Source organism: Coturnix japonica, chromosome W, assembly GCF_054131305.1.
Source record: "Coturnix japonica strain WE chromosome W, WE-NBRP24, whole genome shotgun sequence".
In the NCBI taxonomy this organism is placed as follows: Eukaryota; Metazoa; Chordata; class Aves; order Galliformes; family Phasianidae; genus Coturnix; species Coturnix japonica.
This window is the reverse complement of record NC_140701.1, coordinates 27,428,414-27,440,945: the sequence shown is the minus strand read 5'-3', so window position 1 is coordinate 27,440,945 and position 12,532 is coordinate 27,428,414.

The following is a 12,532-nucleotide window of genomic DNA, read 5'->3' as shown; positions in this document are numbered from 1 at the left end:
AGATGCTGAAGAGTGTTGAACACAGCTCAGTAGGTGTGGGCAGGCCCTGGCACACTGCAGTCATTTGTGCCTGATTAGGATTACCAGTGCCACAGCAGACCTGCCCCCAATATTCTACCAATTTCTCAGGATCCTGTAGTTGCTCGGAGATGAAATTCCAAAGCCCTGGGGGTGCCCACTGTTCCAGGTAGCTGTCCAGAAGGCCATGCAGAGCCTTCTCACCTTGGGGCAGATCTCTCACTGATATACCTGAATAATTGTTTAACCTCCGTCCTAGAATCATAGAATCACCAAGGTTGGAAAAGGCCTGAAAGATCATCCAGTCCAACCGTTCACCTATTATCAATAGCTCCCACTAAACCATGTCCCTCAACACAACATCCAGTCGCTCCTAGAACACCTTCACGGCCAGGGACTCCACCACCTCCCTGGGAAGTCCATTCCACTGCCTGACCACCCTTTCTGAGAAGTAATACTTCCTAATTTCCTGCCTGAATTTCCTCTGCGGTAGCTTGAAGCCATTCCCTCGGGTCCTATCACTAATAACACGAGAGAAGAGGCCGATCTCCAGCTCACCACAACCTTGCTTCAGGAAGTTATAGAGAGCAAAGAGATCTCCCCTGAGCCTCCTCTTCTCCAGGCTGAACATTCCCAGCTCCTTCAGCCTCTCCTCATACGGCCTGTGCTCCAGACTCCTCACCAGCTTTGTTGCCCTCCTCTGAACACATTCCAGGGCCTCCATGTCTTTCCTGCAGTGAGGAGCCCTAAACTGGACACAGTACCTGAAGTGCGGCCTCACCAGAGCTGAGTACAGGGGAACAATCACCTCTCTGCTCCTGCTGGCAACACTGTTTCTGACACAAGCCAGGATGTCATTGGACTTCCTGGCCACCCGGGCACTGTCCTCTCACGATCAGCCAAGCATCAATCAATACCCCCAGGTCCATTTCCTCTACGCAGTCTTCCAGTCACTCCAGCCCAATCCTGTAGTGTCTCTCGGGGTTGTAGCTGAAATGCAGAACGCAGCATTTGGTCTTGATGAACCTTATCCCATTGGCTTCAGCCCAGCTCTCCAGCCTGTCCAGATCCCTCTGCAGGGCCGAGCTACCCCCAAGCAGATCCACACTCCAGGCCAATTTGGTGTAATCTGCGAACTTACTGAGGGTGCACTCGTTGCCCTCATCCAAGTCATCAAGAAATATGTTGAAGAGGACAGGCCCCAGCACCGACCCCTGGGAAACACCACTCGAGACCAGCTGACAGCTGGATTGAGCTCCATTCACCACCATTTCCTGAGCCTGGCCCTCCAGCCAGCTCCTTACTCAGCCAAGAGTGTACCCATCCAAGCCACAGGCTGCCAGCTTCTGCAGGAGAATACTGTGGGAGACAGCATCAAAGGCTTTGCTGAAGTCTATGCAGACTACATCAACAGCCTTTCCCTCATCCAGCAGATGGGTCACTAGATCATAGAAGGAGATCAGGTTGGTCAAACAAGACCTGCCCTCATGAACCCATGCTTGCTGGGCCTGATCCCCGAGTTGTCCTGTGCATGCCCCGTGATCTCCCTCAAGACAAACTGCTCCATAACCTTCCCTGGAACTTAGGTCAGGCTAACAGGCCTGTAGTTCCCTGTATCCTCCTTACGACCTTTCTTGTAGATGGGAGTCACATTGGTGAGCCTCCAGACTTCTGGGAACTGTTAGATAATTGAAAGCAGATTGGCTATCACCTCTGCCAGTTCCCTCAGCACTCTCGGGTGGATCTCATCCAGCCCCACGGACTTGTGGCAGTCCAGTTGGAGTAGTAAGTCTTGACTGTTTCTTCCAGAATCACAGGGGGGTTAGTGCGCTCCCAAGCCAAGACTACTGGGTCAGAGAGAGGAGTACCCTGAGGATAACTGGTCTGACGTTTAAAGACAGATGTAAAGAAGGCATTCAGAACATCCGTCTTTTCCTTTACAAACTCCACGATGTTCAATCCGGTTTCCAGGTTGTCTTCCCAGATTGCCACACGTTTTTGGAAAGCTGAGTTAGTGTTCATTCTCATATTCATACTCACGTTCATGTTATCAATATCAGAGAATGTACTTTTCTCCATTCGTTCTATGCAGAAGTCTCCTTCAAAACCAGAGAATGCTGACTGGCAGGGTATATAGAAAGGTTTAGGAAAAATCATAGAACCCTCAGTGCTGTGGCATTTAACTCCTGAACACATGAGGCACCCTAAGAAATTAAGTGAGTATTTGAGTCAGAGATGGTGTGGCTTACAGAGATCTAAGGAGGTAAACCTTATTTGTTTTATGCGTACTGTACTCTGTATAATACTATTCTGGAGAGAGAGAGTTTCCAAGCTGAGGTTCAAGCCAAAAAAGAAAATCACCAAGTCAACTCTAATCAGTCACATGAGGCACCAGTAACCAGCTGTTAACCGAAAGGTTGGTGGTCCACCAAAATCTGTCACGGTTTAAACGAAAAATCTGCCTGCATTCGTGACAGGGGGCCGTGGGCCCCGCAGGGGCCTTAGGCCGAAAGGAAAAAGTAAATTAGGAAAAGAAAGCAGCGGCAACGATCTAAGGAGGCACACTTATTTACTAAATACTATATCGAAATACAGGATAACACAATATAATACAATATAATTGAAAACTGAGCTAACGAATCAAGCAAAATAGGAGAGAGAATGAGTCCCGTAACCGAGAGGCCTACTGTGAATCTAGGCGAAACAGTGAAGGCTCCCACACACTCCCCTGAACGCCAGAACTCGAAAAACGTCAGTCTGTTCTGCGACAGACTTAATATAGTGTCCAGGTCCCGTGACCTATCTCTCTGCTCGTGTTGTTCTCTGGGAGATGTAGTCTTCTTCTGTAAGTTGCAGATTCAGTAAAATTATTCATTCTTTATATGATGTTATGATGTGGAATACTAATAGCAAAATAATAAAACTATTAAACCATGACATTCCACCCCTTATTCTACATCATTACATTATGCTTATACACACATACACACTCATACGTATAGTTGTGAGTAATCAGCAACCTTATTTTCTCAACAATTTATATTTATTCCATACAAATCCCTAAGTTGAGAATAAAACTCTATAACCTAAACCACTATTATTTATTAATTTTGAGAAACATGGCAAAACTGCCAGAAAAAGGAAAACATGACAGCAGTGGAGGAGAAAGGCAGCGCTAGTAGGGCGTCCCCCACATCAAGGTGCACTCATCCTTTCCCAGCCGCCACAGCAGATTTCCTTTTGACTTATACTTCTTTCCATGTGTGCTCTACACATGCATGGCCAGTGCACGATATAGAGCCCAGATGGAAAACTTGCTTACAGAATGCCTAATTAAGGTATATAGAAAAAATGTGTTTCCTTAACATTAATCCACTCTATCTTAAGTCCTGTACCTAATTGGACATTCGTCAAATATTTCTGTGACTCTACCTATATATCTACAAGAAATCATTGGCTGCACTCCCCCAACATCAAATTCCCTTGTGGTACACACTGGACATTCCCATTTTTGTCCATCACCCACCACGTGCACCCAGGTCCCTGGGCAAAGACAGTACCCCGGAGAGGTTTGCCCTTTCCAGATGCTGGAAGGACCCAAACTGTTTTTCCCAACACACTTTTTATGTGTACTACAGGAACCTTATCTCCCTCCACGGTACGTAGGGAGCTGGATTGGTTAGGACCATTACGATTACTAGATCCTCGATTGTTGACCAACCAGGTGGCTTCTGCTAAATGGTTCTCCCAATTTTTATACGTTCCGCCACCCATTGCTTTCAACATAGTTTTCAACAACCCATTGAATCGTTCAATCTTACCAGATGCTGGTGCATGATAGGGAATATGGTAAATCCACTCAATCCACTCAATGCCATGCTCATGCTTCCCTACAATACGACATGATCCGTCTGTGAATAGGGCAAATTTCTTTTCGTTTTCTGGTAGCTCCTTGTATGGTGGTGCCTCTTTAGCACGTGATACCTCTTCTGTAGGTGGTGTTTCAATTTTTTTTCTCTCAGGCCAGTCCATGATCACTTCTAGAATTCCAGGACGGCTGAGTTTTCCCGTTCTAGCTCGTTGAGTAATTAATGAAATCCACTTACTCCAAGTGGCATCAGTAGCATGATGGGTGGAGGGAACCTGTCCTTTAAACATCCAGTTTATTACTGGCAAGTGAGGTGCTAGAAGAAGCTGAACCTCTGTCTCAACTACTTCAGAAGCAGCCCGAACCCCCTCATACACGGCTAAGATCTCCTTCTCAGTTGGAGTGTAGCGCTCCTCAGACCCTTTATATGCTCGACTCCAAAATCCTAGGGGTCGGCCTCGGGTCTCTTCTGAGGCTATTTGGCACAATCTATAGGTGGGACCTTTCTCTCCAGCAGCAGTGTAGAGGATGTTCTTCAAATCCTGTCCCGTCCGTACTGGCCCCAAGGCCACGGCACAGGCTATTTCTTGTTTTATCTGCTCAAAAGCCTGCTGCTGCTCAGGACCCCATGAGAAATTCTTCTTCTTCCATGTTACCTGATAGAGGGGGCTCACTATGTGGCTGTAGTTTGGGACATGCATTCTCCAAAAGCCCACTACTCCCAGAAAAGATTGGGTCTCTGTCTTGTCAGTGGGCAAAGACATAGCAGTGATTTTGTCAATCACATCTGCTGGGATGTGGCGACATCCATCTTGCCATTTTATACCTAAGAACTGGATTTCCTGGGCAGGCCCCTTCACCTTGCTGCGCTTAATGGCAAAACCAGCTTGCAAGAGAATTTGGATTATCTGTTTCCCTTTCTTGAAAACCTCTGCTGCTGTATGGCCCCACACTACAATATCATCAATATACTGCAAGTGCTCAGGAGCATTACCCTGTTCCAAGATGGCTTGGATCAACCCATGGCAAATGGTTGGGATGTGCTTCCACCCTTGAGGTAAACGGTTCCAGGTATACTGAATACCTCTCCAGGTAAAAGCAAACTGTGGCCTACATTTTGCAGACAATGGGATGGAAAAGAAGGCATTAGCAATATCAGTGGTGGCATACCACCTAGCTTCTTTTGACTCCAGTTCATACTGGAATTCTAGCATGTCTGGTACAGCAGCACTTAATGGAGGTGTGACTTCATTCAGGCCACGGTAATCCACCGTCAGCCTCCATTCCCCTCTGGCTTTATGCACTGGCCATATGGGGCTGTTAAAAGGCGAGTGAGTTTTGCTAATCACTCCCTGATTCTCTAATTGGCAAATTAGCTTGTGAATGTGGAGCAATGAGTCCCTATTGGTGTGGTACTGCCGTCTGTGAATCACTTTGGTAGCAATTGGTACCTCTTGGTCTTTTACCTGGAGCAACCCCACAGCAGAAGGATCATCTGACAGACCAGGTAAAGCTGACAGCTGTTTAACACCGTTTGTGTTAACAGCAGCTATCCCAAAGGCCCATCGATACCCCTTGGGATCCTTAAAATATCCCATCCTAAGGTAATCGATTCCCAGTATACATGGAGCCTCTGGACCAGTCACAATAGGGTGTCTGCCTGTTTTTACCAGTGAGGCTTATTTCAGCCTCCAGTGTAGTCAATTCTTGGGAACCCCCAGTCACTCCATGGATATATATTGGTTGTGTCCCTTGGTGACTTGAGGGCATTAGGGTGCACTGTGCACGAGTGTCCTCCAAGGCTTTATATTTCTGTGGTCGAGATGTGCCAGGCCACTTAATCCACACAGTCCAGTATACCCTATTGTCCCTTTTCCCCCCCCCTGGCTGGGGGCAGGGCCCCTCTATTGTATACCTCGGTGGCTTGCAGCAACTGGAACTCTCCCCTTCTTGGAAGAGTTCACCTTGGTGGTTGTTTTGCATTGTAATTCTTTCACTCGTGCCTGAAGTGAAGAAGTAGATGAATTACACCACTTCTTCATGTCCTCCCCATGACTACAGAGGAAAAACAACAAGGCAAGACGTGTAGTCTTATCGTTGTCATTTGCTTGAATACGAGGTGTCTTAGCGTTGTCATTTGCTTGAATACGAGGACATCTCTTTTTTATGGTTGAGATTTTCGATGATACGTGTCGAGAGGAACTCATGTTGTTTAGCTTTCTCAATAGGCGATCGTGGAAATCCTGGTTTCCATCATCTGGTACAACCATGGATTCGTCTACATCAGGCACGTTAGCCAATTTGTCAATAATATCACTTTGTGTTCCCTCCATTTTGTTTAATCTTTCCACTATTTTGACAATGGCTGAAGTATACAGATTAACTTCTGTAGCGCTTATAAATAATTCAAGTTCCTGAAGTCTGCTAATTAGTTCATTCACAAGGGGTTTCCTTTCCCCTTTGCCATATACTAATGCAAGTGCACTGGGATGCTTTTCTGGAGCTGCCTTTGTAATGTCACGCCACATTTGTCGTGGAACGCGGACTGTTTCAGGATCATGTAATTGGTTTGGGTCATTACAATTGAAGTGGCAGCTGTATTGCATTTCCACCAGAGCACTTTCTCTCAAAAATTGGATACCTTTCTCTATATCAGTCCATTTCTTTTTCTCAGGCTCCAAGTCCCATTTAAATGGGAATCTATCTCTTACTGCTATCAACATCCGCTTCCAGAGGGAGTAGGACTGATTTTGGCAGGTGCCAATACCTCTGTCCACACGTGAGTCCCTGGAAATGCTACCCAGTTGGCGAGCTTAACTGCCATCGAGCCATGCACTGCTGGCACTATTGTCCCAGCATCGAAGTAACCAAGTGACCATATGTTCTTTTGGCTTACATGTGAAATCCTTTCTCTCAGTTTAAAAGATCGTTCAATAATGGTCGTAATACTTTGCTCGCCTTTTGCTCTATCAAGAGTCCCAGGTGTTGATGGTGGCAACTGTGTTGATGTTGCTGCACCATCAAGAAGTTTGGACTCGAGTAATTCTCGTAAAGAAAATCTAGCTTTTGGCTCCTCTTCTTCTTCTGACTCTGACTCTTGTATTATTTCCTCCAGGTAACCCTCCTTTTTTTTCCTCTCTGCTAACTTCCTCTGCTCCTCAAACTTCTTCTGCTCCTCTAACATCCTCTGCTCCTCCAACTTACTCTGCTTTTCTGACTCCCCCTGCTCTCCTGAGTCTCCCTGCTCTCCTAACTCCCTCCGCTCCTCTAACTCCTTCTGCATTTTCTCTATCTGAGTTGAAACTCATTTTGTCTTTCGCCCTCTTACAGGGGCAACCAACATTGTATCTGGTGCCCCCGATGGTTGGTCCAATTGGACTACATGTGCCCCCTGTGGTTGGTCAGATTGGACTTCATGTGCCCCCAGTGGCTGGTCAAATTGTACTACATGTGCCCCTGGTAGTTGGTTAAATACATTCAGTTCACCCCGCAGGGCACATAGCTGGTTTCGGAGAGTGTTCCGCTCGAACTGGACAGCACCGAACTCAGTCTGGAGGCTGTCGTACTTCCACTGGAGGGTGTCGCGCTTGGATAGGAGGGTTTTACACTCAAACTGGAGGGTGTTATTCTTAGACTGGAGGGCATTATGCTCATTCTGGAGAGTGTTGTTAAGGAGGGCATTGTGCTCTGACTGGAGAGTGTCATACTTGGACTGGAAGGTGTCACTCTCGGATTGGAAGGCATTCTGCTTGGGCTGGAGGGTGTCGCGCTCAGACTGGAGGGCGTCATACTTGGACTGGAGAGTGTTGTACCCGGACCGGAGGGCGTTATGCTCGGACCGGAGGGCATTGTGCTCAGTTTGGAGAGTGTTGTGCTTGGTCCGGAGGGCATTGTGATCAGTCTTGAGAGTGTTGTGCTCGGTCCGGAGGGCATTGTGCTCAGTCTGAAGAGTGTTGTGCTCAGACTGGAGAGTGTTGTGCTCGGTCCGGAGGGCGCTGTGCTCGGAATGAAGAGTGTTGTGCTCGGACCGGAGGGTGTTATGCTCGGACTGAAGAGTGTTGTGCTCGGACTGGAGGGTGTCGCACTTGGGTTGGAAGGCATCGTGCTTGGGCTGGAGAGTGCCGCGCTCAGACTGGAGGGCGTCGTACTTGGACTGGAGAGTGTTGTACCCAGACCGGAGGGCGTTGTGCTCTGACTGGAGAATGTTACACTCAGACCAATGGGCACTGTGCTCTGACCAGAGGGCGTTGTGCTCAGACTGGAGAGCGTTGTGCTCGGACTGGAGGGTGTCGAGTTTGGATTGCATACTCTCATTCTCGGCCCTGAGACTCTCTCTCTCAACCTCAAAATCTTCCCTCTCAGGAAAGGTATTGAATAAGGCCCGATGAGCATTAGCTAGGCCCCAAGTCATTTGTGCCTCCTTAGATCTGCCTGAGCCACAACATTCCTGTCTCAAATATGCGGTCAAACTCTCAGGATTCTTTAAGTGTTCAGGAGTAAAGCTCCATGACACTAAAGATGTCTGTCTTCTAAAAGTCTCTCCAAAGTCTCTCCACACTCCCTGCCACTCAGTATTCTCTGGTTCTAGGGAAGACTTCCTCCTGATGTAACAAATGTAATAAATCCAAGAACCAATAAGTAAAAAAGTCAACAGTAAGTTCAGGGAGATTGACACAATTGACAGTGTGGTCCACAGGGACAACTGGTAATTCGAAGACTGCTTAAAGGATGCAAAGAGAAAACGAGGAGCATGCCCCCAAACCACCATTTCTGTACTATTAGTTGCACTAGTTGCTCTCTCTGGAGCTGCATGCAGATACCAAGTAAGCGTTGCTAACCTTGCTTTCAATCCATTATACATTTCTATAGCTCCATAGGAAAAAGTGGCTAGCTTAAACATGGTCCAATATGTTTGGAGCATCACAAAGAGGAACTAATGACATGCAGTCCCTTGTAAAAAAAATTACTAGAGAAAACTTTTTTTTTTTTTTTTTTTTTTCTTCAATAGAGAGAAAAAAAAGTAAAAAAGCAAAGCTCAGCAGTGTTTACAAAATCTCCCGGAATATTGGCAGTCCGCCTGGACTTTCAAGGTCAAGCTCGCAGGTGCAGAATCTCAAACCTAAGATACCTCCTTAACAGAAAAAAAAACTCGTACCTCTTTTAAAAGCTAAAAGAGCAACAGAAGAAAACACAGAAAAACAGCAACTCAATTTGCCCGCATTCTCCACCAAAATCTGTCACAGTTTAAACGAAAATCCACCTGCGTCCGTGACAGGGGGCCGTGGGCCCCGCAGGGGCCCTCGGCCAAAAGGAAAAAAAGTTAATTAGGAAAAGTAAACAGCGGCAACGATCTAAGGAGGCACACTTATTTACTAAATACTATATCGAAATTCAGGATAACACAATATAATACAATATAATTTAAAACTGAGCTAACAAATCAAGCAAAATAGGAGAGAGAATGAGTCCCGTAACCGAGAGGCCTACTGTGAATCTAGGCGAAACGGTGAAGGCTCCCACACACTCCCCTGAATGCCAGAACTCGAAAGACGTCAGTCTAGCCTGCGACAGAGATAATATAGTGTCCAGGTCCCGTGACCCATCTCTAACCGTGTTGTTCTCTGGGAGATGTAGTCTTCTTCTGTAAGTTGCAGATTCAGTAAAATTATTCATGCTTTATATGATGTTATGATGTGGAATACTGTTAGTAAAATTACAAAATTATTAAACCATGACACTATCCCAGGGAGATTACTGGAATTTGGACGCATTTTGGACATGGCATGCAGTTAATCACTGTGTTTTACTGTTCATTCAATTGCATCACCTTTCCTACTGTTTGTTGGCCATAAATAAAGAGAATTCTTTCTTTTTCTGTGTGCAGCTGGTTCTCTGTGGAAAGCCAGTGGGAATTGGTACAAAGGAGGTTTAACACTGAGCGGGTGACGGCAGAGGAGAAGAGTGATGTGAGGAAAAGTGATGCAAGTCCCATGGGGCCATTGTGAGTAGAAGCGAGGTGGGGAGGTTGAGGAGGAACTTTGTCCACTCAGAAACAGAATAGAACTCAATGGGGACATCCTGGATTGACATCAATTGCAAAGTGCTTCTTTAACTTCTTGTATAAAACAAACTCTAAATAAATAGACAATAACTGCATTTTGGATTCTTGCTCTTCAGGCTCTCTCCATTTTCCTGAACAAGTCCTGAAAACCTGAAGAAGAGAACAGGAAGGCACAAGGCACTGGAGGCTCTTTAGTTTAGAATGGGCCCCAGGGAGCATTTGCTGCTGCGTCCATCAACCTCCAGTGCAGAGAGAAGTTTGCACAAAGAACTCAGCAAGACAAAGTCAGAAGTAACAGTGAAGTTTCTTGGAGTATTAATGGGCCTACTGAGGAACATTAATAAGCAAGCTTCCCAAGGGACTTGTTAGAGAAGATAATTGGAAGCCATGACTACAGGCAGGTAAAAGCACTGACATGGTGGCTCTGATGCTAAGAAAATCCTCCTTTGTCTTATGAAGCAGAATGGTGAAACCCTGAATCCCCAGACCGTTGGTTAGGAGAACCTCATGCTGACTAAGGATCCTTACTGGAACAGTGGGATGGAAGTCTGTATGATGTTAAATGAAAGACAGAAGGACAGAAGATCCCAGACTCTGCATGGGGTTCAAGGATGCTATGAAGTTCATGTCTCATGTGTGCCCATGTATGCCCTGTGTCTCATCACAGGATGTGGAATGTGAGAAGGACCCAGTCTGAACAAGCAGTCTATCCCAGTGAAACTCTGAACTTCTGATCTCTCAGTTCCCTTGCCCTCCTGTGCACACTCAGCCATAATTTAATGTCTGTTATGTTCTGCATTGCCCAGAAATACACCCAGTGCTCCAAGTGCAGCTGTAGCAGTGCAGAGCAGAGGGGGATGATCCTTTCCCTCACCCAGATGGCAATAAATTGCTTGATGAACTTTAGGGGATTGTTGGCCTTCCTGGCTGCCTTGGCACACTGCTGACTCATATTCAATTTGATGCTGACCAGGACCCCAATCCTTTTCAGTAAGAACTTTTTCCAATGTCACGTATCCAGTCAGTGTGTATGTCCAGGGTTGCCCTTACCCAGGTGCACAATCAGGCACTTGTTCTTGTTATACGTTAATCACTTGGTGCTTAGTACCAACTGGTACCCACTTCTCTGCCTTGTCCACATCTCTCTGCAAGTCCTCTCCACCCTCAGTGGAGGCAGCAGCACATCCTCATCTGGTCTCATCAACAAACTTGCTCAGAACATCTTCTACTCCTGCATGCAAGTCATCCACAAAAACATGAAAGAGAAGTGGCCCTAAAATGGAGCCCTGGGGAACCCTGACAATGACCATCTACCTGCCCGATGAAACACAATGACTATAGTCTGTTTGGCCTGACATATTGGCCAACAGCTCACCCACCGCATTCTGTTTCTGTCTAGCCGTATGCAGGACATTCTGCCCAGAAGGGTGCTGTGAGTAGTCTCAAAAACCCTAATGAATCCTCTGGGATAATATCAGCTGGCTTCCCTTGGTCAGCTAAATGGATAACCGAGTCATAAAGGGATCAGAAATTAAACAGGATCTTCCCCTCAGGAACATGCGTTGGCTGCAACCAATGACAGAATTGTCCTTCAGCTTTTTTTCCATAACTCCCACCATCATTTTCTCCAGAATTTTACCAGGCGCTGAAGTGAGACTGACAGGTCCATAATTGCCCCTGTCATCTTTCTTGCTCTTCCTTACAATGAGACAACATTTGCCAGCTTCCTGTCAACTGGCATGACCCTAGACTTTAGATGCCATAGAAATGAGAGCCCAGAGCACACTAAGTTGTCATCAGCAAAAGACTGTAGATGTGCCATAACTTTGCAATGCCTTGAACTCCAGAATATGCTACAGATGGAAGATGCAGAGAGGAAGATCTGCCTCTTCTGTTGTGAGCTCATCCATTTGGTAAGCAGAATAGAACTACCTGATACATGGGGACTGTGTCTGTGCTCTGCTCTGCTCTGCTGTGCTCTGCTCACAGAGGAACGGAGCGGGGCCTTGCTCTCATGTCAGTGCAGATAAACTCACTTTCTCTTTAACCCTTTTTCCTCTGTAAACAATTCCACTATTTGTACCCTCAGATACACTTCCACATACCCTCAAGTACACTTCCATATGCAATCAACTATTACACTGTCTTATACCATCAAAACAGTTTGTGAAACAATATTTTTTGTTTCCATACACACCCTTAATGCCTTCTGTAAAACAATGTGTATTGTTCAGTTATAAATACATCGCCACTGTACAAGCACTGATTGTCCCACCTCCCTCACACGGTTCCTCGCAAGCAGAACATAGTATTACATAAATGGGTTGACACTCATTGAAATGGACAATAAAAATGGTTTTTTAAAGTATGTTAAGAGTAAAAGGAAGACTAGGGTGACTTTGGGACCCCTACTAAGTGAGAGGGGTATTCTTATAATGAGGCATGCTGAGAAGGTGGAGATACTGAAGGCCTTCTTTGCTTCTGTCTACAGTGAAAAAGCTCTCCCTCCCGAATCTCAGACCCTGAAGCTTAGTGAGAGGGTCTGGGGAATGGAAGATTTCCCTTTAGTTAAGGAAGAGCTGGTC